Here is a 15,148-nt window from a genome sequence, read left to right as displayed (position 1 = left end):
GGTCAGGACAGAGCAAAGGACACCTGGTAGATGCCTGGGACCATTTAGAAACTGTAGAGCCTGGGCACGCAGCCCCACCTCCCTGAGTGTGGTGTCAGCTCTGTGATCCCTGAGGGAGAAGCTGAGATGCCTTTGGTCCGAGCAGGGTCCAGACCAGCCTGTGTGCACAGTGAGCCAAGGCTACATAGTGAGACCCTGGATAAAGACCAAAACCAAAAGAAGGGAACAGAATGACCCTGGCACAGAAAGGTTATGTTAGTGGCCCAAGACGCACGCACGCTAGTGTGTGACAAACTCACGGTGTGAAGCAGGCACAGAGTAATGGAACTCACCCTGCCATGCCGACCTTGTGTGTGAATGCTTAGGCTGTGGCCTCTGAACGGACGAATGGGTGGGGTGATTAAGATGCTGAAGAGCTCCCAGTTCACTTTCTCCCACAGTCACCTAGTAAGCCCCCCCCCCCGTGGGGGGCAGGGCGTTCCTATCCTAACTCCCAGAACCTCCTACACCCCTCAGCGAAGAATCTCCACCAGGCTCCGGCCCCACAGAGCTCAGCATGCCTCACATGGCAGATGCTCTCTTGGCTCCCTCTGCTAATTCATTTGCTCCCATGTTAACTTTTATTACTTATTGATTTTCCTCAGGCCTCCCGTGGATATATCCATGTTTATCTGCTTAGCTTAGTGGAAGCCACTCAATGGGAGAAGCAGAATATGGCATTCGATGACTACAGATGGGCACCCATACTAATGGGGACCAGCACCTTTTGGGGGGAGGAGGGACCCACCCATTACTCAACTATCACGGCTGAACTGGAGAAGCCCCAGGAGTGGGGCTCACATCTGCTCCCATAGAAGGGACGAGCAGTGAGCTGGGCCTTTGCACAGTGCTTGGTGAGGATCTCGGGTCTGGAGCAAGAGCGGAAATGTCCTCCAGGGTGACAAGCTTCCTGAGGGGACATGCTGGGTCAGGTCTAAGGTGAAGAAAAAGGAGAGGAAGGGGATCTTGGCAATGGTCACACAGGAAGGATGGTCCAGGAGGTAAGGAGGGCACCATGTGATGTTGGAAGGCCCTGTACTGAACAGGCTGCCCTTGGGGTGGAAGGGGGAGGCCCTACAGAACTGCAACCCTCAAACATTGTCACATTCAGGACACCAACATTTTGTGAATGGAAAGAGTTGGAGCTGAAGGGTGGTTAGGGAGAAAGAAGCATCAGTCTCCTGGCCAGGAAGGGAGGCATCTTTGGATTCTCTGGAACTGTGAACCGATCAATGGCAGTGGCAGCAATGGCATTGACTGTGGAGATGAAACCTCAGTCTTAGATTAGCACTGATCCCAGAGGCAGCGCCTGCCAGCTGTGGAGAAGCACCCATGAAGAAGCCAGCAGTGTGCGGTGCAGGACACTTGAGGGGCGGTGCAGGACACTTGGGGGGCAGGTTCTGAGCTTCCACACAAAGAGTGGGCCGCTGCCTCCTCCCTGGCAGAAGTTGGATATACAAGTGGGACACAGCCTGCCGAGTCCAGGTCTGCATGTCCCTGCTGCTGTGGGTCTCCAAAGCCCTGGGGCCTTGTGATGGGGGAAGACTAGGCTTTCCACAGGGTACCACCTGCCACCTCCTCTGCAGAAACATTAAAGAAACCCTGATGGAAAGTAGTTGTAGGCTTCATTTTGGGGTAAAATTAACTAGAGCTTGATCATGGCCAATTTGTTCTTCAGAGTGGCCTCAAAACATGGTGACATAAATTGAAATAAAAACATCTATGCGCCAGAGGACAGAATCAACAGAGTGTGAAAGCAATGCAGGAAAGGGGGGTGTTCTCAAGTTATGTCTAATGTGGGTTAATTTTCACAACAGGTAACAATCCCTTATAATGTAACAACAACAATAAAGATTCCAAATGTTGCAAAGGGGAGCACATTTCCAAAGGAAACAGAACCATCCATTTTCCAGCTTCCTGGATGCCCTTGGACAAACCTTTTTCCCTTTCTGGTGCATGTCTTGTCCTCATCTTTTCAAAAGAACACCAATGATAACCCCCTTCCAGGGTGTGGGGAGAATCAGATGTCTTGGCAGCCTTGTGGGTACTGATAACTAGAACCAAAGACTACCGGGATTGTCCTTTATATCCTGTGTCTCTGCTGTGATGATGACTTAACTGTCAACTTGACACAACAGAGAGTCACCTTGGAAGAGAGTCTTAATGAAGAGTTGTCTAGATCAGATCAGTCTGTGGGTGAGTTTATGGAGGATTGTCTTTATTGCATTAATTCAGATGGGAAGACTCAGCCCACTATGGGTAGCATCATTCCCTAAGCAGGGAACTATGAACTGCCTTAAGAGTAGGCAAAGTGGGATGAGTATGAGCTTGCAGGCATCGATTACTTCTCTGCTCTCAACTGTGTGCACTGTGACCCTGTGCTTCAAGACCCTGTTAGTGTGACTTCCCTGAATGCGGACTGTAACCTGGAACTGAGAACCAAATAAATTCTCTCTCCCTTAAGTTGCTTTGTTGGGGTACTTTATCATAGCAATAGGAATAAAACTAAGACAACATGCATGCTAGACACAACGCCTTTTCCTCCTTCTTCCCTTCTTCCTCCCGAGGCAGCTGATCATTCCCCTGTACACTTTTGACTTGAAGAATGTTCTAGAATTTCCCCTTCCTTTCTTGTAGCATAGGAAAGAAACCAAGTCACAGAAACCTATGTGAGGGAGCTTCCAGAAGGAGGGTGGAAAGTCAAGAGTCAGATGCAACACAGAAGTCACCAACCACAAGGATAGAAACATGTCCACAGGATACAAGGTTCTTTGTAACCTTGTTTCAACAGAGACCAGAATGTGGCAACAAGGAGAGGTGGTGAGCAGATGTAGGTGCCAGGGGCTGGCTGGAAAAGTTCACTTCTCCCTGTGAAAGGACCCCAGAACTCAGGAGGTTGTAGTCTTGATCCCCGCACCCCCTCCCCGGCACTAAATGTTGGAACCTTCCCATTGTGGGGGTGACAGGATGCTGAGTGGGGGGAAGTGTACAGGACAGAGGGTCCTGAACACAGCAAGGCTGGCGTCTGAAGGACAGATGTGCTTTCACCATCAAGGCAGCAAGGTGTCATCTCATGCAACCAACACCCAGGAAGGGCTCCAGCCTGCTGGTACACATCAGATGTGCAGCCGGCTCCTGGGACTCCTGCTCCAAAGCACAGACCCTTTGTGATGCTGGCCGTGTCTCCTCCTAGGTCATGCCAAGTGCAAAACTCAGCTGTCCCTCTTCTAGGTGCCCCCCCCCGCCACATACACACCAGGCATCTTGAATTTGACCATTAGAGAAGGTTTGTGAGATTAGAGAGAAGGATGGCAGCTCTGCCCCACCCCAACTCTGCTCCCCCAGGTCTCCAAGAAAGTGAACCTTGATTCTGCAGAGCTCCTGACCAGCAGGTTCCCGTGTATCTTATCTTGCTTTCTGCCCACCTGGGCTTCTACCTGGCAAATCTTACTCTCCCCTAAAGAATTTGTATGTCTGAAAATAACTTCCCCCTTTTCTGATCCTATACATATTACATCACTTATAAATGAATGAAAGATGGCTCAGATACGTTAAATGATTTTGCCATAGGGGGTGGTGTTCTTCAAGCTCCATCAGGGTATAGAGGTTGAGCCATTCTGCTTGGCAAATGGGCTCCTTTGAGGTTGCCCACACATGCCCTGCCCCCTCAGGGCTATGCCCAACAGCTTCTCCCTCCCATCCCCTCCTCTCTCCCTCTCCCCCTCCATCCCAGCCCCAAAGTCCTCCTCGGCCACCCTGTCTTCTCTCCTTGCTCCATCTCACTTTGACCCCCTGGCAGCAGGTGAGGGTGGGGGCAGGATGCTGGCATCCTCTCCAGGCTCAGATCCTCTCCCTTCCCTTGCGATGGGGTCTTCGGAAGATCCCCTCAGCAGGTCTCAGCTTCCACATCTGCAAGATGGGATGGCAATTGGGAGCTCATGAGCCTGTTATGTTCCTATGAGCTGGCATGGTGCCAGAGCCTTGCCAAGCTACCCTATTCCACCCTACATGGCTCTGCTCCAGCCAGCCTGTTTTTGCTTCTTGGCTCCAGCACGTTGGAGGAAAGCGTGTGTTCCTTCCAATGCCTCTGCACATACAAGCCATTCAGGGTGAGTGTGGTGGCGCACACTTGCAACCCCAGCACTTAGGAGGCCAAGGCAGAAGGATCAGTTGTCAGAGGCTAACCTGAGCTACATAGTAAGACCCTGTCTCAAGCAATCACATCCCTCCATCAGGAAGAGGTGGTGAGGTAGGCAGCCTGTGGACGTGCCAAGTCTGCCTGCTGGATGAGGCATCGAGCTCAGAACCTGGCATACAGACAGGAGAGGAAATCATGGCTGTAGCCACACAGCGGGGCCCTGCAAAGGGAGGACTTGAACCTGCCCACCCCACACACACTGACCCCCTCTCTGTGCTAATGGAAGTCCAGGCCCGGGTTTGTGGTGGGACTCAGGGGACTTCAGCATTCAGGCAGCCTGGGACAGAGACTCTTGGCGCTGCCTGAGCTCCATTTGCCAGGCCCTTTGCTACTGCCCAGGCGACCCATCGTTTTCGTGGTTACAATTCCTTCTGAGTCCTGCAGTAGAGTGGGAAGTGACTCATTCTCTTTCCTAGCCAATGTACACAAAGGCACATTATTAATATTTACTCAGAGGCTTCTCCAAGGACCACAAGCACAAAGCATGGATGGGAAAGGAAAGGAAGCGCATCCATTAGCTCTACCACCTGCCTGCACCTGGGACACAGGGACCCGAGAACATTCCACCTGGCCCAGCCCTAAAGCAAGCAGAAGACTCACCCACTGTGCCCCAGCAAGGTCATGGCAGAAGACAGAGTGGAATCTGGAGAGGGGAGGGCCGACAAAGGACCAAGGCAGAGCCTTGGGGCCTTTGCAAATGAGGACGTAATAGTAGCCCTGGTTAGCATGAGGAAGGTCCAACAGGCCTGCCCCAGCATCTGACCTGGAGCAGACCCCCTAGATAACATCAGCAGCTCCTGAGTGTACAGGGTGGGCCTCTGTACCCTGCCCTGCCCCATTTCCCAGTGTGCTTTGCGATGGCTCCAAGGCCCCTTGCAGTGAGAAGCAGGAAGCCTAGGCTAATGAAAGCCAGGCCTGGAGGGGATCAGTTACTTTGGCACAGGAAAAGATTTTTTTCCGTCCCTTTGTCAATTGGCTTACTGGGGCCAGCCATCACCTACCCCGCCCTGATCCCCCCCCCCCGCCCCCGCCCCGATCCCCCCCCCCCCGCCCCCGCCCCGAAGTCCCAGCCCTAGATCCCCTCCTAGGCTCAGCAACCCTCTACCCCATCTGTAGTACTCTGCATGTGGCTGCCAGGAGCAATGAAGTCCAGATGGCCTTTCCTACCTGGTGCTGACAGCTGCTGTTGCTCTGTGCAGTCACTGCAGATCCCTGGTTCCCCTTTATGCCCTACTCTCAGCGATTCCCGACTGCCTCTGCCAGGGAGTTTATTAAAGACTTTATTAAATTGTTCTGCCCTGGCCTGCAAACTGTCTCTCTCAGTGATGAGAAAAATACCAAGACCCAAAAGCCAAGGTAAATCCTGTGTGCCACGCAGCTCACAAATGATGGACAAGGGCCTTGTGGGTGGCTCTTGTGGCTCCTGTCCCTTCTGTGGACTCTAAATGAGAGGAGGGAATGGGTCACTGAGATGGGGAGCTGCAGGCTTTGGGTTAGCACAGGGTTTCGGCCTGGCTGGTGCAAGAGCTGTGAAGAGTTTCAGAGGCAGGTGAGGACAGTGTGGCCACTCCACAGCACCAGCAGGAGGATGCAGTCCAGGGCGAGTGGGAGAAGACAAACAGACGACCAGATTCCAGTTGTGTCCTGGGACAGGCAACGCAGCAGACAAGTCTCTGACTCATTAAAGGGATTCTGACCCTGGGAGCAGCAGTCAGCAAGGCTTCCTGGAGAAGAGGGTGTGTGATCTGAGAAGGCTGTGGTCCTGGCACTTTGCCCCTGGGAAGAACGGTTGCTATGGGAGGCCAAGATGGCGCTGGTACTGATGCCAGATCCTAGCCAGAAGAGCCAGACAACTTTCCTAAATCTGGACAACTGTGTTGCTTTATTGTGATGGTAGGCAGGCAGATTTTCCAGATCTTGGCCTCTCTTCATGTGCGTGTGTGTCTGTCTTTGTGTATAGATGTACTTGTGCATGTGTGTGAGCATGCATGTGTATCTGTGTCTATGTCTGTGTTTGTGTGTCTGTGTCTTTGTGGGACTGAAAGGTGACTGTAGGTAGCTTAAACAAGGTGTTACAAGGTTTCTAGCCATGTGTGGGGCTGAAAGGAGTAAAGATGTCAAGCCAGCATAGAAAGAAATAAAGGGCAAGAACAAAGCCCAGGTTCTTCAGTAGCTCTTCAAACCCCACCCCCAGCCCTGTGCTCCCTCCGGCCCCGCCCTGGAGTCAAGCATCCTTGCACCAACTCCATGCCTTCTTGAGTTGAGCAGCTATGAGAGCTGAGGCACAGGAAGCCCCAATCAATCCGCTAACAAGCAGGAGCTTCCTGGCAGTGAGCGGGCCAGCAGGCCTCAGAGAGGTCACAGAAAACCCTTGCAGCAGCGCAGGAAGCCGGGTAGAAGCCCAGGGCCCCTGTGCACAGGGACTGTTGCGTCCCCCACCCTGACCTAAGTGATCACTCCCCATGCACATCCCTCGTGGTCCAATCTCTTTCTTCCTTGTCTTCATCCTTAGACCAGTGTCACCTTCATCACTCATGGCCCAGGCACTGCCTGCTGCCCTCTGTTTCTAGAACATCTGCTGGCTGGCTACACTAAGACACTAGAGGGCCAAGTCCCTGTCCCCAGTAACTCCTAGTCTAGCCAGTGACCAGAGCTGTGACACAGGAGCCTAGGGTGGCCTGACCCTGGATGCTGGGTCATGGGTGAGAGGGAAAGAACCTGTTAGAAGGAGGTGTGTCTGTGCTGAGACCTGAAGAGGCAAACCCAGGAGCGGGCTGAGGAGATTATTGTACAGCAACAACAAACACCTCTGGGCAGAGAGGATCCTAGACCCTGGATGATGGAAGCAATGTCTCAAGGAGGCTTTAGGGTAGGGGAGAAAGAGGAGGTCTGTAGTAAGCTGATAGGGTAAAGGGCTGTGAACTGATTTCACCCTGAGGGCTTGGGGAACTGAACTGTTCTATAGGGCAGTGGCAGCTCTCCACCACCTCCTCCTGTTTTCTCATGTCCCACTCCCCAATTTCTCTCTCCCTCCTTCCTCCACCTCCCAGCTCCATGCCCTGCCTAAAGACCCAGCAGCACTTGCAAGAGCCTGCAGCGCCACCTACAGGCTGGAGCTGGTACTGCCAAGGGTGTCACCCACCAAGGCTTAATCACAGTTTTCTTTCTGCCTCTCAGACAGAGGTGGAGGAAGCAGGATAGAGACCTGGAACATCTCAGGCTCCACCTCGTTGGCCACAGCCTGAGGCCATGGCACTTCCTGCCTGAGCAACATCAATACCAACTGCTTCCGTTCCCCTGACAACCTCATTACCTGCCGTACCTGCTCCCCTGTGAACCAGGACCAGAAGAATTTAATATACTCTTTCTCACTGTCAAACAAGCTCCCAGGCTGTCCAAGAATGTCAGGCCCCTGTTGTCCTGGGAGGGCACCCCCAGGAACCATGGTTCCATTCTGCAGATAGGAATGAAGGGCTGTCTGCTCAGCTTCCAGAAACCCACCTTGGGAAGCCGGGCTCATTCCTGTGTACACCCAGGGAAACCCACCCTGCACAGCCTGGCTATGGAGCAAATAACTCAGATAGAAAGACCCATGGTGTGGCAATTCACTAGCTGGGCAATGAAGGATGTGGCAGGGACGGTGCCTAGAGACAGCACAGGAAGACCGGAAGTGAGGACTGCAGGGGCTTAAGAAGGAGGAGAAAACGCACAGCATCTCCAGGGGGCAGGAGGTGCAGAGAGGATGATGGGAAAGGCATCTGAGCAGGGAGACAGACCAGGGCATTCTTAGAGGGAGGCTGGGGCTGCAGTGGCTGGTGGGGGTGAGGGGCTTAGATTGGGGAGTTCAAAGGTTTATCTGGGAGGGACTTTGATCCCACCACACACAGAGGCTTAATGAGGTATAACAGTGGCATTGATGTCACAGTAGCAGCCATTACTTCTCTGCAGGACAGTATGGGGGATAATTAAGACCCTTTTTTGCTGATTTGAAGAGATGAGATGAACAGGGTTATAGCCATCTCTGCCTTAAAGAGACAAGGGCAGAGAGGTCACCCCTTTCCCGGGTCATTGTGTGGAGAGGATGCCAGGTGGGTGACATCTCAGTCCTGAGCTGGGATGTCATTTGGAGTGTCACTCACGTCCAGAACAAATGTCTGCTGTTGTGGGTTCAGACTTGTTCTCGGCCCTCAAGAAGCTGGTATTTCAGTGGTGGCTAATGAGCTGTGGAAGCCAGGAAAAGAGGAGATGGGAAAGATTGCTTTGGACATAGTAAGTACCATGAAGGAAACAGAAGAGAGCTCTAGGACTGGCATGGGGAGGTGACAGAAAGGGATGTCAGAGTCCCAGCAGGCCCACCTGCCACAACCCCACAGAGCCCCTAACATCTTCCTGCATACTGCTATCCTTCAGTAGGTGTTTCCTGATAGCCCACCTCTCCCTACAGACCTTCTCCCTCCAGGAGCAGCCCACTGCTGCTCCAAACATTGGTATCTAACACCTTCCTTGAGGACATCGCAAATTAATGGGCCCAGAATAGCAAGAGTTTTGGCTTCCCCGGCCCACTTCCAGGGCCAGGGGGAGGAGACAGACAGCTCAGGCTCTCGGAAATATAGCCTTGACCTGCTGGCTCACTCTGGGGAAAGAAGGAAGTGTTCTACCGCCCGCTGCTTGGCTTTAAATAACTCCCTGTGTTTCCCATAAAATATTAGACACAGGGAATCTTAAAGCAATTGCCTTAGATCCCGAGACTTAGCATCAGATTATAGACTCGAAGGCTCCAGCATCGTGGTACATTAGGAATGTAGGACCTCGTAGTTATGGTATCATTAAATTATGGATTTGAGATTAAAAAGAAAACAAGATCTGAGACATTCTCAGGATCCTGAGATTTTAGAACTCATGAGCTGGAGAAACTTCAGCACCAACTCCATCATTTGCTAGCTGATGTCACTGGGCCTGGACTGAGTCTTTCTGTGCCTCAGTTTCTCTTCTGTTAAGAAAAAGAAATGACATCCGTTACTACCTTCGAGGGCTCCTGAAAGGATTTGATCCACAGTCATGTGCAGAACCAGCTCCAGGCTTACAGTGATCCAGGAGATACACAGATGCATTCACCTGACCTAATAATCCCACATAGCCTGTCCTTCTGTCCCCAGGTTCTGTGTAAGAAGCCACCCAAGCCAGTCTGAATTCCTTCCTGATGTGAGACCTCCCCACAACACAAGACACAACCTTCTACCCCATGGCTCAAGGTTTCTCCACACTTCCTGTCTCCTTTGTTCAATGATCTCGACTGGTCAAACAACCCACTTTCAACCCTCAACTTCAACACAGCCCTGGAAAGGAGTTTTTCCTTCCAGGTGGCCTGGTGCATCTCTCCCTTCCTGTCACTAGTTACCTCTGACCTCCCCAACTCTCAGCTTTTCAGCAGTGTTTGTCTTGACTCCGTGGATAGAAGCATCCGTTTACCCTTCAGGCGTCAGAGACAAGTCTAACTTAAGTGGCTTACCTAGCAGCTGGCCGGTGGCATTGCCTGGGAGTTCTGACTCACTGCCTTTAGGGGTCAGTCATTTCTCTTTCCATGACCTCCAGGCTTCTACTGATGAAGCTCCAAGAGTTTGAAAGACCAGGCTTCTGGAGCCAGGCAGAGACAGGCAACAAAGACAGCCAGAGGAGTCCGCCTCTGATATGCCTGCCTCAAGTCTAACCCTGGAAGGACAAGCAGATAATGGGGCATTCATGTTGGGGAGAGAACACAGGCCAGTGAGCATCATGGAGGGAGAGTCAGCCATGATCCAAATCCCCCATCGATGCCACACCCAATTTATATCTCCATGCCAGGCCCCAGTGACCTGTCCTGCTGGTATCGTTCCTGCCATGGATTTTTCCCCCCTCACCCCATCCTTCCATCAATGCCTTCCTCTCTGTGGGTCCCTAAACAAGCTGTTTTCCCCTCCCAGCTCTGCTGCCTGTGCACCCACCCTAGCTGTTGTACTAAGGGGTTTCACCCCCCAAATCCTTGCATTGTGAGCAAGCAGCTCCTTCTGCAATCAAACCAAAGATCTTAAGATCTGACGCTAAATCTGTGTTTATGTAACTGTATAAGAGCCAAGCAGAGCAGAAAGTGACTAGTTGACAATGTTGCATTTTGCAGACATTTAATTGAACATGTACCCGTTTCGGTGTGGCAGCTCTCTGATGGAGTTTGAATCCTGGGACTTTTTTCAGCCCTTAAACACTGCATGGGCCCTTAAGTGCTCTGAGGCTCTGGCAGCAAGCCCAGTGCAGTATCTAATGCAATGACCAGAATGGGCCAGAATGTTGCCCCACTCATACCCACTGTCTCCCAGTGTCTGCTTACCTCTCTTCCATTTCTACAACTCCCAGATGATGTGGTCAGCATCCATCTGTCTGCTAGGCTTCTTCAGGGTGAAGGAGGTGCAGCACCCTCACCTTGTCATTTTAGATGTGCTATGTGCCCCACCCACAGCAAGGCTTGAACATTTGCTCTAGGGTAGTCTTCTCCCAGTAGCACCCTCCTTTCCTCTCCTACAAGTCAGGATGGTCCAGGAGCAATGACAGAAAGCAGACAAGGACGTCTGGGCAAGGTCTCCCACCCTTCCTGGTTATGCTGTGATCCCATCATGTAACACCCGAGACTGAGGAATTTACAGCAGACAGAGGTCTATCTTCTCATGGTACCGGAGGGTCACATGCTCAGGCTCAAGGTGTGACAGCTAGGGAGAGTCTTCTTGCCACACACGAGGAGGCAAGAAGCAGAGAGAAAGCCCACTCCACAAACCTTCTCTCAAGGCCTGAAACCCACTGGTGAGGCAGAAGCCCACTCAGCCTGTTCACCTCTCCAGACACGCATTTCTCAACACCGTTACATCACATTACATTTAAACGTGGGTTCTGGAGGGGGCAAAGCTTCCAATCACATTTGCAGGTGAGTGGACATTTAGCTGTAGCTTGGCTGTCCAGACTTGGGCTGGGGTGTCCTAAGGCCACATTCTGTCTACCCCAAGGGTAGCTCCCAACCCCCACAAACTAATGTTTACACAACTTGCTTGCCTGCTCTGGGAGCTTTCCCACTCCCATTTTATACCCCCCCCACTCGTGTCACTCTACCCATGAGGGCTGGCTTCAGGACCCTTGAAACAGGAAGCTGGACAGCTCCTTCTGGCTGTTCCTGCCTATCACTCCCTTACTTCCATCTTCATCTGTCTCCCCCAGCCGCCCTTCTAAAGGAACCCCCTTTTCCTGTGGGATCCAGAGTGCTTAGCTGAAGGTTTGGGGAGGGAAGGTCACAGGAAGGAGACAAAGGATGATGTGCTGAGCACCTGCTGTATACCAGGCCTCCAACTGGTTGGAAATGCATGTGTGAGTTTCCTGACCACCACAGTGTCCCCAGGGGGAACAGGTGCCATCTTCCTCTTTCACAGGTAAGGAATCTGGGGCCCAGGCAAGAGAAGGGACCAGAGGTCACAAAGTTCACAATTGCTAAACCCAGGTCACCTTCCTGTCTCTATTCGCTACCCTGGGACTGGAGACTCGGGTTGTTTGGCATTGGAGGTGGCAGCTGGGACTGTTGAAGAAAATGGCTGAGGGCACACAGACGCTGAGAACATAGTGACCCAATGTGCTTACAAGGCAGCAAGGCGATCCAGGAAGAATTGCTCTGAGAGGCCAGGGGAGAGCTGAGAAAGAAAACTCCAGGTGGACATGTGTGCACATATGTTCACATGTATACACACATACACACATGTACATATACACATATATGCATACATGTATACACTTACACATACGTAGACATATGAATATAGCACATATTCAACATGCACATACATGCACATATACATATACATAGCAAATACACTTTGCATGTGCATAAACACACATACACTTGCTCTGTTTCAGATCATTTAAGCTAAGGACAACGTGACAGCAGAAAAGAACTTGGAATTGGTATTACCCCTGGATAGCTGTGAGGTCTTTCTTAACATCTCTCAGCGTCCCTCTCCCACCTGTAAAGGAGATCTGAAGTCCTCACTTGCAGAAATGATGGGTATTTGGCTCCTAATGCTACACCCAAGGTCTAGTAATCAAGAACACAAGCTTGGAATAATTGTTGCTTGCTGGCAGAGGCAATGTTGGATATGAGGGTCAGTTACACACACACACACACACACACACACACACACACGCGTGTGCATGCGCGTACACACACCACAGAGGGGGAGCATCCCCTTCTCCCGCAATCACACTTCACGTGCTCCTTCATACCTCAGGAGACATGCAAGTCACTGGGCCCGGGCTCACTCTTGTTCTCTCCCTAGGCTGAGGACTAAGGGCAAAGGATGGGCAGTGCGGGCCGGTATGGATGAGGCAATGGTGAGTGGAGGAGTTGGGTTCTCTGACTTGCTACCAGTGACCCCACAGCAGTCCCGCTCTGAGCCCAGGCTCTCTCCCTGATCTAATTAGCATCAGGGAGAATTAAAGCACACAGCCCTGAAGTGAGCCAGCTCCCCTGAGGGCATTCCAGAACTAATACTGATTAAATATGAAACGGCTCCTCTCCTCTGGGCCCGGAGTCTATGAAGCCAGAACCAGAGATGGTAGTGTAATTGCTAGCTCTGATTATGCAAGGTGTGCTTTCAAACAAGGAGAGGGAAGGAGGGGAGACGGGGGAGGGAAGGGTAAAAAAGGAAAAGGGGGGGAAGGAAAAGGACAGAGGAGGGGAAAAGGGAAGAGAAGATAGGGGTAGAGAAGGGAGGGAGGGGAAGGGAGGGAGGGGAAGAGACAAAGGAAGGAACAGAGGGGAAGCGGAGGGGGAGGGAGGTGCTGAGGAGGTAGGGGGATAGGGGAAGGAAGAAAGGGACTGAGGGGAGGAGGAGAGGAGCAGGGGAGGGAACCTTGGATGAAGCTCTCCCCCCCCCCCCATAAGAAGCCAGGAGCAGCATCAGCTCTTTCTGCACAATGGAAAGGAACAGCAAGGGCCTCTTGGTTTCATCCTTGGCCATTCTTTCCATTCCATTTTCCCCCAAAAGTGATTTACTGAGCACCTACCATGGACTGGATGAATATGTATGTGTGTGTGTGTTTGTGTGTGTGTGTTTGTAGGCTTATTGAGAAATAAACAAGTCAGACAGGCGCTCACAAGTTGGGGAGTGCAAGGCTACTTGTCCCTTCAGGAAAAAGTCTCCTGAGACTCCATAGTTCACCTCAGGCCAGCACCACAGAGTCTAGTGAGCAGAGGAATTCAACCAAGAGGAGCTGCTGGGTTCTGTGAGAGCTGGCAAGCATTCCCTCTGCCTGGAATGCTCCCCACTAACACTCTCATGACTCCCTGCTTCAGGTGCCTTAAGTCTTTGCAAAATATCAACATTAACTATCCGCAACACTCTCATGCCTTCTTTATACTCATTGCCAAGTTGTGAGCCAGGTACCCCTGACCTGTCTGCACTGTCTCTCTCCAGGGAAGTCCATCATCCCCAGCCTAGAATCTGTCCTTTCTACTGCTGTCTCTGTTTTGTCCCCAGCACCTGGCACTAAGCAGGGCTTGTTAAATATCTATCAGACACATGAAGAATGAATAGATGAATGCATAGACTTTATCCCAGGGGCAAATAGAACTATCACAGGCTTATGAAGTGAGAGACAGTTCTTGCCAAGAGTCGTGAAGGAAGCAAGAGGCAGGGAGGTCCCTCCTGGAGCCTGACAAGGGCAGTGGGGACTAGTCAGGGAGTTGCTGCCAGAGATGGGGAAAGAGTCAATGAATAAAGTAGCATGTGGTTATGGTACCCTAGGGACTGTGGGAGATAGGCTACTGGAGTACCAGTAGTTGAAGCCCCTCCAGATTGGTGACCTACTGGGAGAGGAGGTACAGACCAGTTTCGGGGCATGGAGGGATTCAGTCTTGACAGGCTTTGGGGGAGGAAGGAGTTCTTGCCAGCATCCACAAAACCCACAGTCTGTCATAGACTGAGGACTAAGCTGGAATGTGGCAGCCAGAGAGATATGAATGATACATTAGGCCTCAGGAACAGACTATAGGATCTGCTTTCCTGCACCAAAGCCTCCTGTCTTTCCATCAAAACCAGCATGGACAGAAGATGCTTGGGAGTGTGACCAGCTGCCACCTCACTCGATCTGGGTCTGCCTGTGGTTGGCATCACCCGGGCTGGTTTGCCTTGGATAGGGCACAGCTCTGTGGGCAGGTAACCTTGCACCTATCCTTCTAAGTGACAGGACTGGATATGGGGAGGCTCAACCCAGCCAGAGGGCTCTGGTTTCTATGGAAACAGGGTGGCTGCACAAGACTAGCTCTGAGTAGAGTCCCCTGCCAGGATGCAGTATTCATGGACTCAACTACCTGAGCGGGGTGGGTCTCAGCCCTTGTTTAGTTTCTGTTCCTCTGAGTTCGGAATGCCCAGGGAATGTGACTTGGGCTCCTGTGAACCTGCTTTCCTGTGTTCAGAGGACTCAGAGTGGCCCTAGAGGAGTCAGACTTGAGCCTGGTGAGGCCAGAAAAGCCTAGAGATTCTGTGACAGTTAATATTGATTATAATTTGACGGACACTAGGATCACCTCGGGAGAAGCTTCTGCGTATGTCTGCCAGGGAGATTCTTGCTTTGGTTAACTGTGACGGAAAAGCCCCGCCCTAAATGCGGGTGCACCATTCTGTGATTTGGGGTTCTGGGGAAGAATAAGGAGGAGAAAGCTGTCTGAGCACCAGCATTCATCGTACTCTGCTTCTTCACTGTGGGTGTCACGTGACAGCTGCTCATGCTCTTGGCACAGTGCTTTCCATAACACGAGGGACCGTCGGCATCGAACTGTGAGCCAATAGACCCTCCCTTCTTAAAGTGCTTTTGTCATGCATTATGGTCACAGCAATGAGACAA

Source organism: Mesocricetus auratus, unplaced genomic scaffold (genome assembly GCF_017639785.1).
Source record: "Mesocricetus auratus isolate SY011 unplaced genomic scaffold, BCM_Maur_2.0 Super-Scaffold_100014, whole genome shotgun sequence".
NCBI lineage: Eukaryota > Metazoa > Chordata > Mammalia > Rodentia > Cricetidae > Mesocricetus > Mesocricetus auratus.
The sequence above is the reverse complement of the archived record's forward strand: the minus strand, read 5'-3'. Positions refer to the sequence as shown.